Below are 24,038 nucleotides of genomic sequence, written 5' to 3'. Positions count from 1 at the left end.
TAGTGGAAAGGGTAGTTAGTAATGCTGTGATTGCGAGCCAAATTTAAAAATGAGTGTGAGTAAGAGGTAATGAAAATTGAGGACTATTCTTACATTTATCTTAGACAGCTACAGCAATTACTGTGATGCCTTTAATACTGGCAGAGAAGGCCAGTACCTTTTTCAGCTACTTAAAAGGAACCACAACAATGAGGAACTACTGATGCAGTGCACTCACAGAAAATTTGCATTTTGAAAGGTATAGCAAAAGCCAAATAGACTGGAATTTTATTTAATAACAGAAGTTTTTCCTGATTCTTTAGGAAGTCTCCCTCAAGTGAGATATTTTTATTCTCTACCTTTGAAAGATGTGCTGTGTGTCACCTGAGCAAAAAAGTGTCATAAATGCCTATTTCCCCTGTGTACTTTTGTGCATTTAGCTTAGTCACCCTCAGCCTGAGTGTTTAGAACAGGAATTCTTTTCAGACCTGAATTCTATTCAGACTAGTCACAGAATCATAGGATCATGGAATGGTTTGGATTGGAAGGGACCATAACCCCCTGTCATGGGCAGGGATACCTCCCTTTAGAGGAGGGTGCTGGCCATCCAACCTGGCCTTTAATACTTCCAGACATGGGTCATCCCCCAGCTTCTCTGGGCAGCTGTTCCAGTGCCTCATCACCCTCACAGTTAGTATTTTTTGCTAACATCTAATCTAAATCTCTCCTCTTGTAGGTTAAAACTGTTCCCCCTTCTCCTATTGCTATCTGCTGCTATAAAAAGTCACTCTCCTCCTTTTTATAAGCCCCTTTAGTAGTGGAAGGCTGTTAAGATCTCCCTGGAGCCTTCTCTTCTCCAGGCTGAACATCCCCAGCTCTCAGCCTGTCTTCACAGGAGGGGTGCTTCAGCCTAAGCATCTTGGTGGCTGACATTGAAGGACTAGAGACTAAACCTTCCTGAGACTGGCCATGTGCACCCCACATTACATGAGCATTTGATGGAGCTTTAAAACCTCATTTGATAATTCCCATCCACATTTGGTCATGTGGATGGGAATTATCTATGAGGTTTTAAAGGAATAAGGAAAAGCAAGAGAAATTGCTGTCTGGGTAAATAACAGTTGTAACTAGACTTAAATGGTGAATAGAAATTACAACTAAATTTGGACCACTTTTTTGCTTGTAAATATTAGATCTGTGCATTACTGAATCAAATAGAAGTACAGATTTTATCTGATCTGGTGTAGATGTATGATCAAATTACCTGAAGCATGTGATATGGAGCTTATGATAGCGTCAGTTATTAGGAATGAAGATGAAAAGACACAGATAATTCCTAATACATGGTTTACCCTCTGTGGCACTGTCAATCTACCAAAACAACTTTTTGACTAGTGTGATTTTGTAGATTAAATTTCTTTCAGTCAGTCTTTGCCTCATGGAGTTGGAGACTTTCATAACTTAATGCTGGATATTCTAAAGTGGGGCTTCCTTTATTATTTATCCGACTGATCTTTGGGATCTGTCTACCCAAACTTACTGTAAAGTGGGTCCTGTTACAGGGCTGCTTGGTCTACAGCTTCCACACCAGAGGAAGCAGAAGGGCCAGCACCTGTCTCTTCCCTCTGATCACTAGTGCCAGGGAATGACATGGAATTGTGTCATGGGAGGTTTATGTTGGATATTAGAAAAAAGTTCTTCACAGGGAGGGTGGTTGAGCACTGGAACATGTTCCCCAGGAAAGTGGCCACAGTACCAAGCCTGACACAGTTCAAGAAGCATTTGGACAACACTCTCACATGGCATGATTTTGGGATGGTCCTGTGCAGGGCTAAGAGTTGGATTTGATGATCCTTGTGGGTCCTTTCCAACTCAGGATATTCTAGTAGTCAAGTTTAGTTAATTTTTGATCCCTCATTACTGGTATATTTTGGTTTGTATCAACTGAATCAGATCATCTCACTGGAATGCCAACATTGGGTCAGGAGCAGAAATGCTTTAAATCTATTTTCATTTGTCTGGCAGAGGAGAAAAGCAGTCCTTGAAAAGCTAGGGAAATCCACTTAGTACACCATGAAAGTTTACTTCAGTATGCTGAAGTCAGGCACTGAAAATCATACACAGGGGAATCAGGAGAGAAAAGTAGGTACATAAAAATATGTATATTTCCAGAAAGTCTGATGAAATTATAAGTTTCACAAGCTAATGTGAATAATCTGCATGTTGGTAAGCACTTCACTGATGTCCACAGCTTAAACAGAGGAACCTTAAGTACTTCTAAAATATGGAATTGACAGCTAAGTTGCAGAAAATAGAAATAAAATTTGTTGCCCTTGTTAATGTTGTTATTAAATATCCTTGTCTCTTCGCCTATCTCTTCTTAAACCACACTAAGCAGAGCTCAGAGTCATACAGTCATGGTTGAATGCCCTTTCTCTATTGCATACATTTAATGCTCAGACTTTGCTTCTTGGTGAGCTGTATATCATGTTTGCTCATCTCCGTGTGACAGCACTAAAGTAACATGAATATTTATCAGGTTGATAGTAATTATATTAGAAATCAGGATCGTTAAATTGAATTTAAAAAACTAATCAGTCCTTAGTATCCTGATAATTTTATGTAAAGTCAAATTATTTTATCTTTTAAAATGTTCTTCTTCATATGCTCCTGCTTATTGAAATTGTCAATTGTTCTGCGTCATATTTTGGCCAAGGAATTTTCCAAGGCTTCTATAAGCCAACATCCAAATATTATTTTGCATTACCTTATTACTAATATACAAATTTGTATTTTGATTTTATTGGCAAATATCAAACCATTATACTGAGGACATTAGACCTGCCAATATATCTCATTATCATAGAATGGTTTTGGTTAGAAGGGACCTTAAAGATTGTCTAATTTCACCCTGCCTCCATACATCCATTCTGATGCATAGAGGAGTAAGCCACCAGTCTGGGCAGTTGAAGGTGCCTGTTCCTTCAGTTCCTGGGGACAGGCATAGCACAGGAGCTGCAGATGGAAGGGTGGGACCCACCTCAATTCTGTACATGTCTTCAGAATCTCATTTGACATCAGTTCTTAAAAAAAGCCTCAAACAAAAGCTTTTTTTTTTTTTAATTCGGTTGTGTGTATATTTTAGTGTATCTGTCATCTCTAAATTCACATTAAGAGGTGCAGTTCTAGCAAAACATAAGTATAGAAACCACAAACACAAATAATCAGGATGCAGTGGTAGACACAGACTGTGCATTGCAGAGTCCACAGCAAACATTTGCTGGCATGACACATAAGCTGTCCAGGGTGGCATATGTTCAATAGGATGAGGAAAACTTTTTCATTTTTAAATCAACCCTACCTGGGTTTTATTTTATTTTACTTCATTTTATTAGCAGAGGAGAGCATGCTTCTGTTCTGAACCAGGCACAAGCCATTTTGTTCTTTATCTGATAATTGTTCTGTATGGTTTCCATGATTAATGCCAACCTGCAGTCCTGTACTGTGAGAGATAGCATCACCTTCAGATTCTGAGTCCCTCTGAATGCTTGAGGTTCTGCTTTCTAATAACTGGAAAAGCAGGAAGCATTGTTTGACTATAACCCAGGCATTTTTCAAAATATGGAAATAATTGGAAATGGCTATTCTATGTGGCAGTTCAATACTTGGTGCTAAGATGTAAGACCAAAAGATTCAGAATAAGACACACAGCTTAGTTCTTACCTTCATTTGGTAACTGGTTTATGGCTTCATTTAGATTTTAGCTTGTGTGCTTGTCTAAGATAGAGTTTCATATTGCTCTCTGAAGCTGTAAACCACTTTTCTGTTATTCTGTTGTTTACACTCAGGACCTTACAAAACTTTTCATGGCCTTTAACACAGATGACATTGCTGGGGATTCATTACATGGCTGTCTAAGTACTTTCTTTTTATATCAAAATGATTTATACATTCTGTACCTTTCCCATTTCCTCTTTGGAGAATGCCAGAAAAGTAAGGCCAGTGCAGCAATCGCTATGATTGATACTATGATTTTGAAGGCAGATGGGAATTATTTAACGCCAGGGGACTTTCCAATTAGCTCTCTATCCTACCTGTGTTTGGAATTATCAGTTAATTTTGTGTGCAGGGTTAGCTCAGCAGCTCCTGTCATGGGCACGCTCTTGCAGCACCGAGAACTGAGAGGCTAATATCAAATAAATTTTGGCTGAATATGATATCACCTGGGCTGGAATAGTTTTCCAGGTACTTATTCAGGAGTGATCCTTAGTACTGAAGATATTTGACATCACTATGGGGCCACTGCCCTTGAGGAAATTTTTCCAAAGTCAAGCCATGTAGGAGTGACCTTCTTTTAATTACTTGGTTTTCCATTGCTGATGAAGGGAAGCAAAGCTAAATGTGATTGATATTCTATTCTTACTGCTCTACTCTGAAATTTAGCAAATAGAGGTGAACCACAGAGAAGTGGAGGTTATAATGGCTGGTACGTGGTCAGAGACTCTCTTGAGACACTGGGTTTTTGCATGGCAGCACTCTGACACCCAGAGTATGGAGCATAAAAAATCCTGACACATTTCAGGAAGTGTGATTTGGGCTGCAGCTCCTGAAATTGCCATTTTAACAAATGTGTTGGGTGATGACTCTGACACTAGAACTTCATTGTCTGCTTTTTAAGGAGTAAGACTGTTGTAAGTGAATGCTGGAAATCTGTAACAAAAGTCTGTGCAGGCAATTATGAATATTAGTCACTGTAAACAGGACACACAAGGTTTTTTGTCTGATAATTACCCAATACTTGGCACTGTTTCCCACTCTCCAGCTCCACCTGATTGAGCTTTAAGTCTCCTGAAAAGAGCATCCAGTTTTAAGAATCCAGCTCCTTGTGACTGTGGAAATACACTGAACTTTGCAAGAACCCAAGTGATAGGGCTTTACTGGGAGTCTGTAGACTGCTATGCTGGTTTTGTGGCATTCCTCTCTGCTAAAAAGCTTAGATGGTACTGCGTGACCAGTATTATCTCCCTCATTCAGGTTTACAGTGGCAGTGACACCAGTTTGAGTAAAACATTTTCCTAAAAATACCCTTTCCTGTGGACCATGTTTATCAACAGTGGGTTTGTTTGCACATGACATACATTTCTTTTAATACCTGGAAGAATGTGACCCACTCCTGCACTTATTTGAGGAGTGAAACCACTATTCATCGGGAACGATGTAATTCAATGCAAGAGGTATTTCTATTTTTTGGGCTAAATAATAGCGATTATTGTTTCACTGCTGCACAGCCATTCTGAAAAAAGACATTTGCCTTTTGCATTATCAGAGAAATATAAACACCACCAATAAATTATTTCTTTATCTGCTGTAGGTAGTATGTCATTTATATGTATATTATACGTATATATATGTTGTGAGAATTAGTTATATTTTATTACTTCCTACCAATCAGAATGAAAAGACTGACAGGTAACATGCAAAGGAATTTATCTATTTACCTATTTATTTATTTATCAGTAAATTTATAATTTTATTTATTTTCTACATTCAATTTGCTGGTATCCTTTATTTTATTAGTGCATAATAATATTAAATCATTAAATTCTCATTACTGAGGAGATAGAAATTAATGAAAACTCTCACACTCCTTTAAGGGAAAGGAAGAATAAGGAAAATGTGAGTCTAGAAACCCAGGGAAGTAAATTCCTTAAAAAAGAATGCTTCTGCAGTTCTAATGACTGAGCTTATCTAATGTCATCTACACTGCATAGGTATTCTAGATTAATTATTTTTGACCCGTTTTTGGGGGGTTTTTTGCCTTGCAAATATTCATTTTTCTTTTGTTCAGCTAATCATGTAACAAGTACCTACCCATTGTTATCTCCATGTTAACTTGAATGTTGCACTGTAATTGAACTCTTTCTGTAACCTTATCTAACAAGGAACTTATGTGAATTGAAAATCTCTAATATCATCATAATCCTTTACTTATCTTTCTTTGCTTAGGAGGTAAAATACCCATTGAGCTTGACTCACCTGGAAGATTTATAGAATATTAGTACCCTGAAATTTCCCTTGGTTTATGCAGCTGCATTCAACTTATCTGACTGTCCAACCATTGTTATGCTGCTCTATCTCTAGACAGAATTGAAATTCAAAAACACTTTGCAGCAGGGATGATGATGATGCAGCTGTGATGTCAGCAGCTTCTGTAGGTCAGGATTTACTTCCTAACCTTTGCTGTGCTCTTGGATCAGTGATGGAAACTGTGATCTCAATAACCCTGCACCAATTTGTAGAATTGTCTGGGCTTCTGGTGTGCATGTATAGTCATGTCTGCCACACTGATTTGAGGACACCTGCCCTATAATAGTAAATGCAGTGTCTGATTGACTTGGGTTTGGCAGAAATTTCTTAAAAAGCTTTCTTCTTATGCTGCTTATCATAAACAGACTTAGAATGTGGAGGGTTCCTGACATTCATCCTGCATTCAGTGTATCTTATACCTGGATTTCATTTTCAAATGCCTGGAGATAGCCTGCCTTCATGGTTACTTAAAATAAATTACAGAGGGAAAAAATGGGTCTTGTGCTTTCATTTTTATTAGTTCAGCTCTGGAGTCTGAGAGAGATTTTCTTTATTGCACTGCATTGTGATTGAGACAGGATATGATCCACTGTTTAGGTAGTTGCTTAATGATTATTCTTAAAATCATGAAAAATGCCATCAGGTTTGCAGAACACTTCCTCATCTTCCAAAACACTGAACTGTGTTTTCTCCTAAAAGTCTTTCCTGTTTCTTCATCTTCCAGGGCTCAAGACCAGTGTAAACCAGACTGAAACCTTTGCAAAATACAATTTTTAAGCCCATCCAGCTAGATTGTTTCTCTCTCCTTTTATTTGTCAACACTCTCCCCATATGACTTTGGGTTAGTGGAGAAAATCAGGCAGTAAACTCAGGGCCTTTTTTTTCCATTATCTGCTGTCTCCAACTGTTTGGCCAGAATCTGGCTGTTGAATTGCCCTCTAGAGCTTTAATTTATTTTGACAATATAGGTTCAGAGACCTGTGTCTCTTGTCTCTTAGCTGTTGGGGAGAGAGGAGGAACACAGCCAAGTTGTCCTCTGGTGCTGAAGAGCTGCCTGTGCCTTTCATGGACCCTTCCCAAGGGTCCAAGTGTATTTGTTACAGGGGTCATCACCTTTACAAGTGTGATGTCAGGTACAAAATTCTGGCTTAAAGAGAATCAGATTTTAGTAGGTAAAAGCACCTTAGGACTTTTAATTTTAGCATTTTTATGGTAGGTAGACTGTTAAAGTTGATGTGTTGTAGGCAATTACATTCTGGCTATTTAAAATCTGATTATCCCAGAATCTGATTCTGCTATAGAAAATTATCTCATTTCAGTCCCTCCAATGAATGTTCAAAGTTTTTGTTGCAACAAATCCTTTTTTCTGGCATGTTGTTTTAATATGACAGTCAAGCATTATAAAGCTATTCCCATCAGACCCTGTTCAGTTTCTCTCTGTTTGCACCATCTTTGCAAGTTTGCACTTTCCTAATGTCACTTGCAAACTCGAGCAGACTTGGTGCTTGTGCCCCCACAAATGCAGATGTTCCTGGTGGTATTTGTCTCCAAAATGGTCATGACTGTACTCCCAGACTTTCCCTAGGAGCTGCTCGTGGTCGCCCAAAGCCTTCCAGTTTACATTATTAATGGCTGAGTTGTGGTTTGGGCTGTTCATGCCAACAGAGATCACACAGGTCCCAATTATTTTTGCACTTGTCCAACTAATTTTCTACTCTAAGTCAAATGTTTCTGGAGAAAAAAAAAAAGCAAAAGAACAGATTTTTGTTCCTTGACAGATGTTTGAAGGCAGAAGAGGTTTAACAAAGCTTTGTATCAGCAAGCACTAAATTAATTAGAACCAATGCTTTAGAAGGGATGTTTTCAATGCCCCATCACTCTACATCAGGCAGCCTCTGATTTGGACTCACAGGCTGAAGTCATAGCATCCTACATTTTCCTTACATCTCACTTTATGTAAATAAAATTTTGTCAAATTAAGGAGAGATCATTCCCTTCTCCCTCTTTCCTTTATATTTCTTCTCCCTTCTCCTCCTGTGTTTTCACGGAATGGATTGTGTGATTTCTTTGTTTTAAAAGACTTTTTTTCCCCTTGTTTCTTTTAGTGAAACTGATTGCTGTTATGTCTGTTTTTTGTATTGCAGCATCATGTCTGATTGTTATAATAGCAGTGGGCAAGAAATTGTTCAAAGTCCATTTATTAACATTGAAGTAGTTTTTGTGTCTATGCCTTGTTTCACAGAATTTCCTCTTTGCTTTATTCCTGATTTTGGTATGTCAGACAAATGCTCTTGTACTGAACAGAGCAATTAAACATCTGGTCAGTCATGCCACAAAAGTATTTTTTCTATGCACAGAAAGTACTTGTACTTGCTTTGTGAAAATACAGTGCCTTCTCTAAAGCTACTCAGACTGCTTCAGGGTTTTAGATCAGCTGCAAGTTCCTCTTTGGCTGCTCCAAACCTTGGAAATTGAAATAAGTACTTCTGTTAATGTGACAAGATGTGATAATACAAGATGAAAGTTACTTGCATTATGCCATCTATGACACCCAATGTCTGTTTCTGCATTTCCTTGGAAAAATCCTCCACTCCATCATAGCCAGGCATTTCTGTCAGATTATAGTAAATTTATTTGTTTGCTGATTTGTATGTTTGGACAGATAAGGAACCACCACCTAACAATTTAAGTTGTCCTGCATTACAATAGGAATTTACTCTCATAGGATGTGCCAGGATATCTGGGTTTAATGCAGATCATCCTTCCCATGCTGTTTGCCATGTTGTAAACAGGATGGACACGTCCCAGATGTGTTCAGATGAAGTGCCTCTGGGTCTGGCACGGATGGATGGATGGATGGATGCAGCAGGTCATCACCACTCTCTGCTTGTGCAGGGGGAGGCAGAGTGTTTGTCACAGGTGCCATTTGCAGTGTGGAGGGTGCCCTTGGCTTCCACCAGGTGCCTTCTGCACCTTCCAGCCTTTGGGAGCCAAGGACCATGCCTGAGCCCAGCGGGAGCCCTCGCTCCTCTGAAGACCAAATCCTCGTGTTTGGGAGGACAGAGGTTCTCAGCCCTGCTCTGGCTGCCATTGCAGCTCGTGGCTTCCCATGGAGCAAATCTGTGTCACCCTGTTCTTCTAAAGTTCTTCTAAGCCTTCTGATGTTTACATTTTTGTAATGGGGTTTCCCATGCGCTTTAAACAGTGATTGTTTTGCATTCCTTTCTGGAGGTGGAGAGAATTGATGGACTGTTGGTTTGACCAGTGTTGTTGGAGAGGTGGCAATTTCATCCTCCAGTCCATGGTCACTTTCGGAATTCCATATATATTGAGGCCAAGAAACAGACTGCCCATTTTTACCTTGGACATCTCAGCATGCACACAGCATTGATTTTGTGTCGTATTGCAGCAAATCTGTGGTGAAGGCTGGGGAGCCCTGCTCCTGCACTCCAGAATGTGCCAGTTAGAACAAATCCACGGTGTACTCCAAGATGGGAAAGTGCTGCGTACAAGCACATTTCCAGTGCTGTTTTCACCTCGAAAGAGCACGGATGAAAGTGTTCTTTAGAGGTGAAGAACATCACACAGACCTTGTTAAAAAGAAAAAAAAAAAAATTGCCATCGGGAAAAAGGATCTGACATATCTGTAGCTCTGTGTTGAGGAGCATTTTAGCATCTCTTGTGAATTGCTGACTGCTCTCAATTCACACTCATTTAATGGACATTCGAGGCACTTAGCACCTTGCAGGGGGCATTCAGCACTGTTTAGCATCAGTGTCTTCCTAGGTCTTCACTTCTGAAACAACCAGCTCTGCAAAGCAGAATAAGTTTGTTTTGACAACCTGTTGTGATGTATGGGTCCAATTACTGAAGTCTCCACACTCATGTTGGTTCTGGAATTTTTTTTCTTTTTGGATAGTAGAAGCATAATCTGAAACAAGGAATTCTCCTTTATGTTACATTCCCTCTAGGCAAAAAGTAAATATAGGGGAGGAAAGGAATTAATGGAGCCTATAACTCATACGGGTGTTGTTTGTTCATATACATCACATTACTCTGCCATGCTTACTCAGTTTTTCTCATCATTCTTTCTCCACTCCCAGCTCTCCCTTCTCTTATCATATTTTTACATCAGCATAACATTTTGGATTTCATAGAATCCGCTCGTAATTTACTCTAATGCTAACAATGTGAATGTTGGAGATGTAATTTACACCATTGAGTTGAACTAGAGCCAGGCACGTCTCTAAGAGTTGCACCTGCTTTCTCTAGGCTATATTTAGTGGAATTTTTCCTATAATGTTTAATTCATATTCTTTCTGGGAATATACTTAGTGAGATAACAATTGAGGATAGGGTTAGGGAAACTTAGTACAATTTGAAGTTCTCTAATGTAGATAAAACATTTTTCAAACATTTCGGATATCACAAAATGAGTTTTGAATTATGTGAGTTTCTCCCTCTGCTCTTTCTCATTGTTAAATCCATGTTCACCTAAATTTCATTTCCATTAAGAGCATATCCTTTTTCTGCCTCAAGGAGAAAACTAACAAACCCCAACATACATGTATAAAAAAACCCCAAACCAACCAACCAAACCCAACAAACAAAGAGTGCACCAAAAAAACCCCACAACCAAAAAAAAAAAAAAAACCCACAGAAAAAAGTAGGCCACCAAAAAAAAACAAACCAACCCCCCCCCAAAAAAAAAAAAAAAAAAAAAACACCCCCCAAAAAAAAAAAAAACCACCAAGAAAACCATTTTGTACAAGTAAACTTTCTAATTTATCCTTCTGATCTGGAGTGATGGTCAACCACTGGCCCTTCCCTCTTACAGGAGGGAAAGAAATAATTTTTTTCTTGTGAAGTAATATCCCATTTTCAACATACAGCATGGAAAGTGCATGCTCAGAGACATATCAATAAACATATAAAGAATTTTAAAAGACTGTTATTTGTGGCATGTTGTTTTCTGTAATTAATGTAATTTAGTCAAGACAGTTCCTTTTCCTCTGTGATTCTACATTAAAAACTGTAGGCCAGGGCTCCAAGTAACCAGGTCTGTTGGAAGGTGTCCCTGCCCTTGGCAGGGGGGCTGGAACAAGATCATCTCTAAAGACACTTCAAAACAAAACCATTCTATGATTCTCTGGAAAATGAACTTATGCTTATTATCAACAAAATTGGAGCAGCTCCCTCCCTACCTTTGGCCCAGATAAATGTAAGCTTGTCCTGCTTGGGATTAGGAACAAGCCATCTATACTTACAAATGTGGTTTGTTTTCTTGCTACCTAATTTTTCATCCTTAATTTTTTTAAGAAAAGTTAGCCCCTGAAAACAACAATATGCTTTTTAGTGGCATGAAACAAGATTCTGTGACCATGTGTTAGGTGCTCAGTCCTGAGAGGCACAGATGCTGGCAAGAAAAGTTTCCTGATCAATATGAGGGGCAGTGATGCCAGCAGGTTCAAGTCCTTCCTCACTCTCGCTCAAATTTCTTGGGGTTTCTAATTGAGACAATAATTCTTGTCTTTAAAATGGGGAAATAATTTAGACTTGGTCAAACCAAAGGTGGTCAAAATCCTTTTCTCTTTCAAGAGTATTGAGTTGCAAATCCATTAGCAAGCTGGAATGCATTGACTTTCAGGTCTTCTTTTCTACAAGTCTCTGAGGAAGTTTTTGTCTTTTGTGTCTCTCTTATATAAATGAATGGAAAGTTCTCTACAGTGGTTTGGTGGTTTTGAGTGCTGCTGGAGGGCAAACCTCTTTGTTGATCTCTTTAAAGTACCAAGAAACTAACTGTGTTGACTCATAAATCTAAGAAAATGCATGAGCTAAGCATACTTGTCATTGGACTGCATGCAGATACCTGGCACAAGTGCCTAAAACTGCTAAAATGTCTGGGGTCTATAACAGAGGAAAAGATAGTTACATAAATTCACTTTGCAATTTATTATCAGAATTATACTCCTGTATGGCTGTAACCTGTGGAAGGTCTTGTGTCAAAAATGATAAATGGTCAAAGTGCTGGTAGCAATTTATGTTTGCTATTGAATTTCTGCTCAGCTAAACCTCCACTTAGAGCATATACGTCTTGGTAGAAAACATTAAAAAAAAAAGATAATTTTTTGTTTTCTGGTAGAGAAAGGAACAGCTTGTGGTACCTTTAAAGAGCTCATTGCAGTAAAGCCAAGAAAGAAAAAAAACAAAGCAAAACAAAAACCCAGAACAGATTGCTCAGCCTGTGGCTGGACTGGTACAAGCAATCTGTGCAAGATTTCTCCAGAGAAAAATCTTGAGGCTTCTGCTGCTGAGAAACGTGGCATAGAGTGGTGAACTGAAAATTGTTGAAAAAGCAGAACCTTTACTTAAGACAAAAAACAATCCCAAAGAGTTCTGCTGTGCCTGCAATTCTGCTGTTCAGCCTGCATTCCTTTCTTCAGTATTTTTCTGTTCTAAATGAGTATTCTGCTGGGCTGGAAGTGGAGTCTAAAAAAAATTCACACCTGGGCTGTTACAGGAACAATCTGCTCCTATAATTTAATCCTTTATTTTAACTTCTAGACTACCACAAAAAAATTCCCCTATTTATGAAAACTACATGGTTCCCTTGGTTCATCTTGCAGTGAACTGTCGATTCCAGATGGAATTTTGATGCCAATCAATACTACAATACCTTCCTGTTTTCTTGCATGTTTATGCATGGTGTTTACTTTCATAATGCTCACACTGTCAGTATTCACTTGATCCCTTGTTCAGAAGTGAGGAATTTCCTTTCCTACAGGAGACACAGCTGGAATACACATAATGGTTTGCATAAATTGTGTCTTTGCTGAATATGGAATTTGGAATTCATCTGGAATTTGTTCCAAAAAGTGGGATAAATAACTAATGATGAAAGAGTAATATCTCAGTATGGCAGAGCCACGTCCTCTTTGCAGTAGAAGCCGTGAGTTTTGGGGAGAATCCACCTAGGGCAGTCAACACTGTGCTCTCAGAGGGTAGCAGGATGGGGTAGCCTGGATGACGTGAAACATGGATCAGCACAGAAATGGAGCACAGTCAGCACATCACAGTTACTACATCCCTCTTTAAAGCAGTGGCAGGTGATTCCTGCAGGCACGAGGGCTGCCTGAGCAGGAATGGGGACCATGGCTGTGCACCCAAGGCAGTGCTTGGTGTTTTAAACCAAGATGTAATTGTTTTAAAATGTCCACCACAGAGCTGGACTGTGGCTACTGGTGGGGGAGGAAGATGAGGGCTTGCTTTATCCTCAGCCTAGAGAAGCCACTCCCTGAGTATGAAGTTGCTTTAGGGTAGTTTTCTCTGTTGGTTCTACCTTCCCCTCCTGTTAGCTGTTTGCTTAAAGCTGATTTCTCAAAGTTCTTCTCCAGGATGGCAAAACTACTAAAAATCAGTGGCAGACTCATCTTTGTAACCTGCTTGTTGACACAGTGTGTTTTTGTTCCACCATAACTTAGACCAAACAGGATATTTTGTTCTAAAACCTGCAAAGCGGTTTTTGTTGATTTAGGGTTTTTTAATATGATATTCCACCCCCGCCCACCTCTGAGCTAAACAAGATATTTGGATTCTTTGGCAAATGAATCAAACAACACCTTCTTGTGCCATTAAAAACATATTTGTGAATTCTTCTGAAAATCAAGCTAGGTACATGGCTTGTGAGTGTGTGCACAAGGTGTATCGCCTGCTGACAGCCTTATCCTGGAGTGCTTTAAAGCTCTCTGAATCATGGTTGTTCACGCTGTTCTCGTTCTGTTTGAAGAAAATATCGCTTTTATTTCAAATTCAAATGCCTGCAGATTAAATACTATGAGCTTTTGAAGACTTGTATAGGGATCTGTGCCATTTGCAGTAGATGTTGTCAAAGGCAGTCAATGAGCAATGACAGCAATGTCATCTCATGTCTAATTGCCTGAAATACATTGCTCTCCCCTCAGAGTCTTTGTGCATATTTATAGTTGAAACACATAACACTTAATGCATTGAGGGAGTTGCTTTGAGAAAGCTATTTCTCCTAACAATATCAAGTTACAATAGACAATTCTGTATATTTGGAAAGCTGCACCTTTGCTGTCATCCCAATTAGTTCTCTAAGGCTGTCTGGAAGGGAGAGGTAGAAGTGGTTTTCTACTGTTGTGGGGTTGGGTCTGTTATTCAGAAACCTGTTTAAAGCATATGTGGCAGTGAGGGTGAACTCTCTTACCCAAGCATGAGGTTTTTCAATCCTTGTCTGCACACTTAAGCAGTCACATTTCCCAAAATAATTCCTTCTGTCTCCTTCACTTGTGACTGCAACCTAAATTGCTAACCCTTAGCCTGTAGTGAGTGGCTGCTGCTGTTTCACTAGATCTTCACTAGGGCCTCATGTTCACATGTTGGAGGCTGGAAGATTTTTTAAATGAATCTTTTTTTTTTTTTTTTAATTGGCTAGACACAAAACTGAAACTCTGGTCCAAACATCATCTCACATTTTGGTTCCAGCTATCTGTTTTTTTATTTTGGATTTCCCAATTTCATTTATGGCCTCTTCTTACCAGTTTGGGATGCTACTGTAAGGGCCATATCCTTCTCTTTTGCACTGGACATTTTACTCCTTTTTTTTTTTTTTCCATTTTGGTTTTTTCAGTGCCTTTTTCTAGCACAACAGATGGATGTGTTCATTTCTGTGGCTTTTTTCCCTAATGATTCCACACTATGAATTCACCTCCTCAGCTAGGCCAGCCTCTCAGTTATATTCTTAGATAAGATCTTTTGTAGACCCTGTGAATTATTCCCCTTGTTCTCCCAAAAAACATTTGTTAAAATTTGTTAAATCCTTGAAGTCCTTCCTTAAAATATCCTTTGGCGTAATAATCACAAAGTAGTTGACATCTCTCTTCATCCATCTGTTCTCTTATAATGAGGCAGTAAAATTCAGGGCTATTTTTTTTTAATTTTTTTTTTTGTTCACACACTGTTTCTTAAGTGAGCCTTGCTGTTCCAGTGACCTCTGACAAACTGCAGCAGTAGCTGCTGTCAGGGCCAGACAGGCTGTTGGTAACTGAAGGGTTTTCTCCCTGTGCATTCTTATCACAGTCCTTGCCCTTAGCATCCCTTTTGTGTAACCTATTTTTACGTGACATCAGGGGGATGCTCCCAGATGGTGAGGAGACTGTGTTTCCTTATGCTTTGCTGAAGTGTGCTATATGTAACACCCCCAGCAATCCAGAAAATCCACCTTGTAGATAACCAGCTGTTCTTTCTTCTGCTGCTGGAAGTGTTAAATCTCATCATTAATTATATGAGGCACAGTCTTGTCTGCTTTCTGCATTTCAGTGTAAGTCCTCAGAGGGAAGAGAAGGAAGTAGTGTGTGTTTGGTGGAGATTCATCATTGTGTAAACAAAAACCCCAATTTTCAGGTTTATTTAGCAACAATTGTGCCCTTTTAATGCTAAGCAGGCATTTAGCAGTTGCAGGTGACACTGAAATCAAGATGTTTGCAGAGGGGTGGTGATCCTCTTAGATTCAGAAAACTGTATGGCATCAGAGCTAGTGACATCTTTCTCTAAAGTGTGACAACAGTGCCATCCATTTGTACAGTATGATCAAGGACCTTTCACTAGCAAGTGCTATGTCTGTGTATTTTCATTAATTCCCTAACAACAGCACACATTCCAGGGAGTTTTGCATGAACAATACATTTCCTCTGAGGCATCCTGAGGAAATCAGATTTGCTCAGTAGGTGTGGGACAACCAGGCTGGACATGCCCTGGTGTCCAGACCGTGTCCCTCAGTGGCACAGAGTATGCAGACAGTGGTTCCTGTAGCACTGCTGCAAAGAAATCATCATGAATTTTAAGTGAACTGAAACTAATTCATTAAGACCTATTTCTGCAGCTTATTCTGGCACAGTCCGTACAAGAAAAGAAATCAAGTCCTAGACTGGAGTGTAAAATAAATGAGGTGTGGTTGCATCATTCATGGTGTTTATGCTTTGTTATCCCAAGGTGACATTTCCCACAGGCATGACACAGTGGCCAATTAGGGGCAAAGCAACAGCATCAACACAGAGTAAAGGCGTTCCTAATTCTCTTTTTCCATCACTTTCCTCTAGTCATAGATCCTTTATGTGTATCACCGTGCCAAATTTTTCTTTCTTCTCCCTCTCCTGTTTTGTTTCCTCTTCCCTCATGCTGGCAGCTTATTGCATGTAGGCTGGAGAGCTCTTGGAAAGTATTTCTGGATTTCTAGTCCCTGGGAACCTGCCTCATTCCATAAAGAGCCATCCCACTCAGGCAGAGGGTGTGTTATTAGCAGGGAAATCAACATCTGTCTTATCAGGATAAAAGGGAGAATTCTTCTCTTGGCTAAGCTTGAAAAGCTAGGCTGAACTCTGATTCCTTTGAAAACAGGGCATCTTCCATCTTAATCCACTGATTTTAGCAGCATACACTCAGCAATGCCTTTTTGCTCTGCTGTTTCTCATCATTATCAGATTTATGTAGCTGTTGGGTATGTATTATTTTCTGAGGCTGGGAAGACTAATATCATCAGCCATAATTCTGTGGGTTTCTCCTGAAGCCATTACCATAATTAAGATAATGACATTTAAAGCGAGTGTTTATTTCATATTACTTTGTATGGCAAAATATAATTAGATGTTTGGCTGGATATGTGTATGGTTGAAAGGGATTTTAGAGGCTGAATAAAGTCTGAATAAAGCAGTAGTTTAACTCAGTGAATCTGGAACTTAGAGCAAGTATGCAATGAGCACACCATGAAATCTGCTAATAGAGAGTGAGAAGATTTTCTGATTTTCCCTACACTTCAGGAATTCTTTGTCCAGAGTGACAGCTGTACCTTTAGATTTACAAAATTTCCTCAAGTCTTGTGCTAACTGTACCAAGTTAATCTTGTAAATATTTATCTGCCTTGCATTTGAAACAAAATAAAGAACAGTTTCTTAGCACACTCTGCAGTGCAATGTGGGCTTTTCCTGCCCTGTAGGAACTTGTTTATGTTGCCCACGCACACACTTGAAGGCTGAGATAGATCCTGAGCAGAGAAGCAGATTGCAAGGGAAGAATTTAGTTGGCTGCCATGTGGCTCTAATCCTTCATTTTTTCATTTGAAATAGCAAGTTTTGCAGATATTGATATGGCTAAAGGTGTGTGAAAAATAAGTTGATTTCATGCTTCACAATGACATTTTAGGCATCACTTGATGCCATTTGTCTTTTTTCTTTTAGACAGAATGTTCTCTATTTTTGGAATGTTAGCGAAGGGTACGACATAACCTGACTAGATGAAGGGCACCTTTTATGTATCTCACTTGACTTTAAAAGAAAAAGAGGGAATGGAGAAAAGGATGCCCTATATACTAAGTAACTCAGAGTTATATGAGGGTCGGAGAGCATGAGAAGAGGAAAAAATATTTAAGCTTAAGTATGTCAACTGTTTTTCAAAACCAATGGAGTGCTGATGTAGTTATTTAAGTCAATGTTTGTTGCACACAGCACTAATGCTTCCAGTTCAGGTAAAATGTTTAATCCTATAATCACAGGGTGGTTTGGGTTGGAAGGACCTTAAAGGTCATCTCATTCCAACTCCCCTGCCATGCTTACAGACACCTTCAACTACATCAGGTTGCTTATCCAACCAGGTTGCTCACTGAACCCCATCCAACCTGGTCTTGAGCACTTGAACAGTAGTTTAAACTGTTATATCTTTGAGGAAACCATTTCTTTGTTGGCTTCCTCTAGGGAACTCTTATCCTAAGGAATGCTTTCTCACCCAAGTCCTGGAGAAGGTCTCTCCTTTCCAACCATTGTAGCACACACTGCATCTGTCATCCATTTCACCTTTCTAAATATTTCCCTTGTGAATACTTCTATTAGCATGAAAAATTATTACCTATTTTCTGTTAGTCAATGATTCCTGAAAATATTTATCCTTCCCTCTATTAGCATAGTGTAGTGGACAACATCCATTTCAATGGAATAACACTGAAAGTCAATTTTTGAAACAGCATTACTCTCAGAGTTTCTAATGCAAGCCTTCTTCTGTCACATTGGCTATACCATTTTTCTGTATCTTCGGAACTTTCTTTGCACCTCTTAGTCTAGTTTATTTAAGCTTTACTGCCTAGATTACCTAGGTGCCAGAGACTGGAAAAGGTGATCTGTTTCGAGACATTTGGGGAGCTAGGACTGTGTGGCAGAGGGTGGGTCAGACCCTGCTCTGGTGAGGTGGTGCTCTGCCCCCAACACCCCCCAGCTGTACAGCATCTGTCTATCACAACTCGCTGGAGGCAGCCCCCAGTGTCACCTAAGCCACCCCTGAGTGGCCAAGTCCCAGCTGGGAAGAAGGCCCAGCCTTTAGGAAGCCTGGCCATGAGGCAAGCACGTTGTTCTTCAGCCCTGCCTTCACCTTGGAGCCTTACATCACTGCAATCCATGGGCTATGTGTCTCTCTAAATCTTTCCTGTCTTTCTGTTTTTCTCCCCTTCTTCTTAACATAACATAACATCGAATGAGTTATAAGGCTTTTTCTGTGTTCAGTGGGCTAAGCCTATGCTGTGATAAGTGATCTTATGTAGTATTTACTCTTTTTCCAATGTTCCTTAATTTTCTAGTTTGCCAATAAACTTTTGTGTATTTTTACCTCTTGAAAACATTTAGTTGGAATTTTCTCCTTTGCTCCTACCCAGAGGAAAAGAACCTTGGCTTAGCCCTAGCTTTGGGTGACCAGGGTGTAAGACACTTCATTCTTTTTTACAAATCCCACCATAAAATCTCCTCGCATCACCAATCACCTTTTGTGCATGAAATGACCTAATTTCTAGCTGGGATGAGCATCTGAAAGGGATACTGTGCTCATGTGTACACACTGTAGATAGAGACACAGCAGTTAGCAGAGAGGGCTGGAAAAGTCTGATGGTATATTTTCAAAGGAGGCTGGTCATTTAAAGCATATTCTGTTTTATTCTCAGCTTGGTTTAGTCTTAAATCTTTCTGTGGTTTAAATTTGTCCTCAGTTCAAGGCCTGCCCTTAAACTGAAATCTTACTCCAGTTGAATTTTATACCAAATTTGCTGGTTTCAGCAAAACTAGTTTTATTTCCTGTGTTTAGCTGCAGTTTAAAGTGCGGTGCCAAATTTTGGAAAATACAGGGAAATTAAAAATAAAGTGAGAACTTGGCCATTTATGATTTATCTCAATACATGCCTCCCACCTGAATACAGTTATACAATTAAAATTACAAATTTGGATACAATTAATTTTTTTTTTAAATTAGACATATGAAGATGCTTATCTTAAACATCTGTTTCCAGCATTACATTTTGCTGTAATTGAGGTTTTCCTTCAAGGGAAGTCCAGTTTTCCATTGGAAAGCTGAGAAGGGGTGCCTAAAGGACTGTACAGGGAGAGACACGTTGAACTCTAACATGTGTGTGAATGAGGTTCTTCTTTGTGGCCAAGTATGAGGGTTCTGCTATTATCACCACAAATGTCCTTTAGCTCTGTTGATAAACAGACAAATGTTTTGGAGATAAAAGATAGAGTCCAGTTCTGGTGACTACATTAGTGATTGCATTTGAGTATGGGCTTTGTCTCAGTTATACATTCCTTCATAAAGAAATACTGCCATCACTATTTCTAGTATTCCAAATAAGCTGGACAACTGAAAAAATATTTTAAAGAAAAAAAAATCTAAGAGTGCTATAACATTTTATAAAACCTTTATTAATTTTTTACCAGATTAATGAGCTTTTGCCAGTCTGTTTTGTGATATTTAAAGTCATGAAGCATCAGAAGTTCTACACATTTTTTACACTATTTGTATTCAAAGTTGCCAAAAACTGACATTAATTTTTTCTGAGCCCTTTACATCTCATGAGGAGTGTGCAGGTTACTGGAATGGGCTATATAAGTATTTTAGATTCCTTTATAAAAGGTATGGTCTTTGTACTGTAAAAGAGCGAGAGTTGCAGCTGTCATGCTACTTGCTGTGTATATAAAGATATTTTAACCATTGCACACAAGGATATATGTTAACTTGAGATTTCTCTGAGAATCATTCTTGACTGTGGTATTGGACAGGTTTTAGAGGAGAAATTACTTTGAAGTATCAGGTATCTAAGGTTGAAATGGCTCTTTTTTGTGGAAAGAGCTGTCTAAGAATTTCAGTTCTGGTGGTGTTTTTGAAAATATGTCAAATTCAGTAGACCCTAATAGCAGCAAATTATTTTTCAGTCTGTGTCTTTTAGAGCTCTGTTACTCTCCCTTTCCACCACTTTCCTCCTTTGATTTACAGACTTTGTGTGTAAGATTCAGTACATTTAGGCAGATGTAAGCAGCTGGAAGCAATAGAGTTAGAGCACTTTGAAAGGCTGAATTTTCACAAGTGGTTTGGGCTTTAGATGCTGGGAGTCATTATGCGGTGCTTCAGAATAACATTTAGAGAATTTGCTCTCATGGCAGAGATTTGAAAGAGTTTATTCATGGGTTGTATTTCACTTCTAAAAAGTTGAATAAAATTGCATTGCATTATATTTTTAAATGAAGAAAACTGATTGAGCCATGCAGACACATTTTAGTAGGATATATATTCTAACGGTACAAATCACTACTTTTATTCCATGTATTCATAAAACATATGCTCCCAGAAGCTTTGGAGAGAACCTTTTTTCTTGCCAACTATATATAGTATAGTGAATGTTTCCTTTAAACTCAAGCCAGCATCCCATGTAAACATGATGAAGTTAGCTTCAGCAGTTTTGTGGGGCAGCAAGAATTTCTGGTCTTATATTGTACTTTTTTTTCTTCATTGCTGTGTTTCTTTCACAACTCTCCTTTCTATCAATGGAGGCTCATTTCATTAGTTGTTGTACAAGCTTCCCATGTTTTAGCCATACCTCTCTGTGATTTCATGTTCTCCACTAATTTAACATTTTTTTCAATAGGTTTTTTGGGATACTGGCAACATTTTGAGGGGCACCTAATTATAAGCCACACACATTATTTGCCCATATTGTCTCCTCTTGTTCATGACGTGTCAAATGGAGTGCTCCTTTCCTCAGTAATAACAGGGAATGAAGCCACCATAGTGCAGAGTAGCAGTCCCAGATTGTTTCAGTGGATGTGAGTTTGCTGTGATTGCCATTCCTGCTGCAGTGCACCCATTCCTGCAGCAAATTGTTCCACAGAGCATGGGTTCTCCTCTCCTTAGCTGTTTCACTTGCTACTTCAGTAGCAGGGTAAATTTTCCCACATCTGTCTATTCCTGCTCATCCAGTGGGTTGCAGGAGAGGAGTGCCATACCAATTCTTCATGGTCTTTGGATAGTGTTATGCTCTGTCGCTTTCAAACAGAAAACATGGATGTGTGTGACCTATAAAGGGACATCAGACCATGTGCTGCATCCTGATTTCTGCAGAGCCCAGGTAGCACAGAACTCATACCTTCATCCATCAAGCTTTCATTTCTTTACATTCTTTTAACTAAACAAAAAGGCTTGAGGGGGACTTCTTTCAAGGGCATGCAGTTGTAGGGCAAGAGGGAATGGCTGAACTAGGGAGGATTTAGGTTAGGTGTCAGGAAGAAATTCTTTCCTATGAGGGTGGTGATCACTGGAAGAGGTTTCCCAGAGAAGCTGTGGATGCCCCATCTCTGGACGTGTTCAAGGACAGGTTAGATGGGGCTCTGAGTTGCCTGATCTAGAGGAAGGTGTCCCTGCCCATGACAGAGGGCTTGGAACTACCTGAGTATTAAGGTCCCTTCTAACCCATGCCATGCCATGATATAAGAAACCATTAAAATAGTTTCAGGCACTCCTCTTTTCAGAATGAAACAGGAATTACAGTTTTAGCCTTCTTTAGAATGAGCGCGATCAGAACATCACCTTTTTTAGGAATGCAATTATGCAGAGTAGCATTCTCAGGGAGCTGGAACCTGGCAGGTTGTCTGTGCTGAATTCATAGAATTAACAGCAAAATACTACAGCAGGCAGAACTGAAAAGACTGGAATAAGGCTGTGACGGTGAAGTCTGGAATTCTTCAAAAGAAATGGTGAAATATAATAAGATCAACTTTTAGTAACAATGTGCATGGTCTTAGTGGACCTATAGCTGTGCAGGTGTTCATATCTGTAATTCTAGTGTCAGTGTATGTTCAGAACCAATTTTTTCCTTTCTTTCTTAAAAAAGATAAAATATCCAGGCAGACTTTACTATCTAGCTTCAATTCAATCTGTTTTGAACTATGTTTTCTCATTTTTTAAAAGCACCAGGCTTTGAGTGTCTCTGAAAAGGTAGTTTAGAAAGATGATAACCTCCACTCTGCTTTTGTTAAATAAGAAAACATAGTTACTCACATTCTGTTATTGGAATGTCAGTTGCATGGAGGTGATTTGAAACACACTTTTAGCAGAAAGTTGCATTTTGGTGACATATTTACATGTGGTTGCAAAATAATATCAAGATAAATCTTTTACTTCTCTATATAGACTGGATACTCTCTGGGGTAATTTCTAGCAAATTTTGGTGATTATTTGATATATTCTACTTAGGGAAATAAAAAATGTGAAGTAAAAGTTGGAATGAGCAGCTAAGAATGGTCCCATTTACTCCCAGCCAGGAAATGTTTTTTGCCTTTTGTTTGTATTGAAGTTGGTGCAGTCTGGAAGGAAATAATGCACTGGTTTTGCATTGCAGTTCTTTAAAAATTATTACCCTTAACTTCTCATTTGTTCAACTCTACTATCCCAGTTTAAAAGAAATTGAGGTCAAAAGGCCCCTAAATAACCATCTGTTCAGTAACAATACAGGAAACTAATAGTATTGGTATTTTCTACAAAATATCAGGTGCCAGCTGTCACTTGATGTTTGCCTACTCCACTTCCACAAAAAAAATCATCAGGATTGTATTAGTTTTCATAATATTTTAAATTTTGCATTTGGAGTTGAAAGGAGAAGGACATTTTTCTTTTAAAAAAGGAAAATAAAATAACAATATCTGTATTTGATCTGTTTTCAACTCTATACTTTCACTCTGGAAAATATGTTAGTTTTGTTTTCTGCATTCCCAGTTTTTAAGTGCATTTGCAAGTCACAAAAGGTCTTGCTGACAATGAAATTCTGTGCCAGGTGTCATTTCTCTTTGGTGCTTCATATTACCATGTTGAAAGAAAAATAAAGCCCAAGTTGCTCAAGGAACAGATGTCTCTACCCATGGTCCCTTTACCACTGTTGCTTTAGACATTTTTCTCTTCCAGGGGCCAGTCAATCTGTATTTTCTATGACTCCAAATTCTTAGCACCAGAAAGCAAATGTTCATAACAAACAGAGCTTTTGACTTACAGGCTGTGAAATTCCTTCCTGAAAGAACGAATGACTCATTTCACTGTTCAGCTTTTAAGTGCTATATAGGTGACATTATTTGGATTGCTGTAATGCCACTCAGCAGATTGCAAAATCCTTCCCACTTGTGAGGAAGCACATGGGAACAGGTTCGTTTTTGGCCCTGGAGAGGCAGTAAAATACTGTTTAGTGGAAAGATTTGAGTGCAGTTTGCAGTCTAGAATGAAGTTTGTCAGGGTTTGGTGGCCTCAAGATGTGGTTACAGATGATCATTTCCATGGGTGAGTCATCACTGCTTTGACTACCAGCACATTCAGAAGCTGCTGCCAAATCATCTGGAGGTCCTTGGCCTTTAGAAATGCTTTCTTCCCACTAATGAAATGGTGTTCAGGGGAGGTGCCATTATTTGCATGCCCAGTTCATCTGCTCTTGTACAGACGATAGGCTGTAGACCTCTGTCTTGCAGCAGTGTAACTGCTGTTATGTTGGAGTTATGGGTTTATTTGCAAAGACTTCAGTGCAGGGCTGTGCCAAAATGAGTAAAATCAAAGTTCAAAATGCTGCATTTTTTTTCTATTAAACTTAATTTTGTATGTGTAAAAACAGCATA

The 24,038-nt window shown here is 39.0% G+C and overlaps 1 protein-coding gene across 7 annotated transcripts in view; it reads left to right on the top strand.

Annotated features, from left to right (window-relative positions):
* The window catches only part of MACROD2 (mono-ADP ribosylhydrolase 2), an 841,176-nt gene that overhangs the window by 647,055 nt on the left and 170,083 nt on the right, over nucleotides 1-24,038 (top strand). The window lies entirely within an intron of this gene.

This window comes from Passer domesticus, chromosome 3, assembly GCF_036417665.1.
Source record: "Passer domesticus isolate bPasDom1 chromosome 3, bPasDom1.hap1, whole genome shotgun sequence".
NCBI classification, from domain to species: Eukaryota; Metazoa; Chordata; class Aves; order Passeriformes; family Passeridae; genus Passer; species Passer domesticus.
The sequence above is the reverse complement of the archived record's forward strand: the minus strand, read 5'-3'. Positions and strand labels throughout refer to the sequence as shown.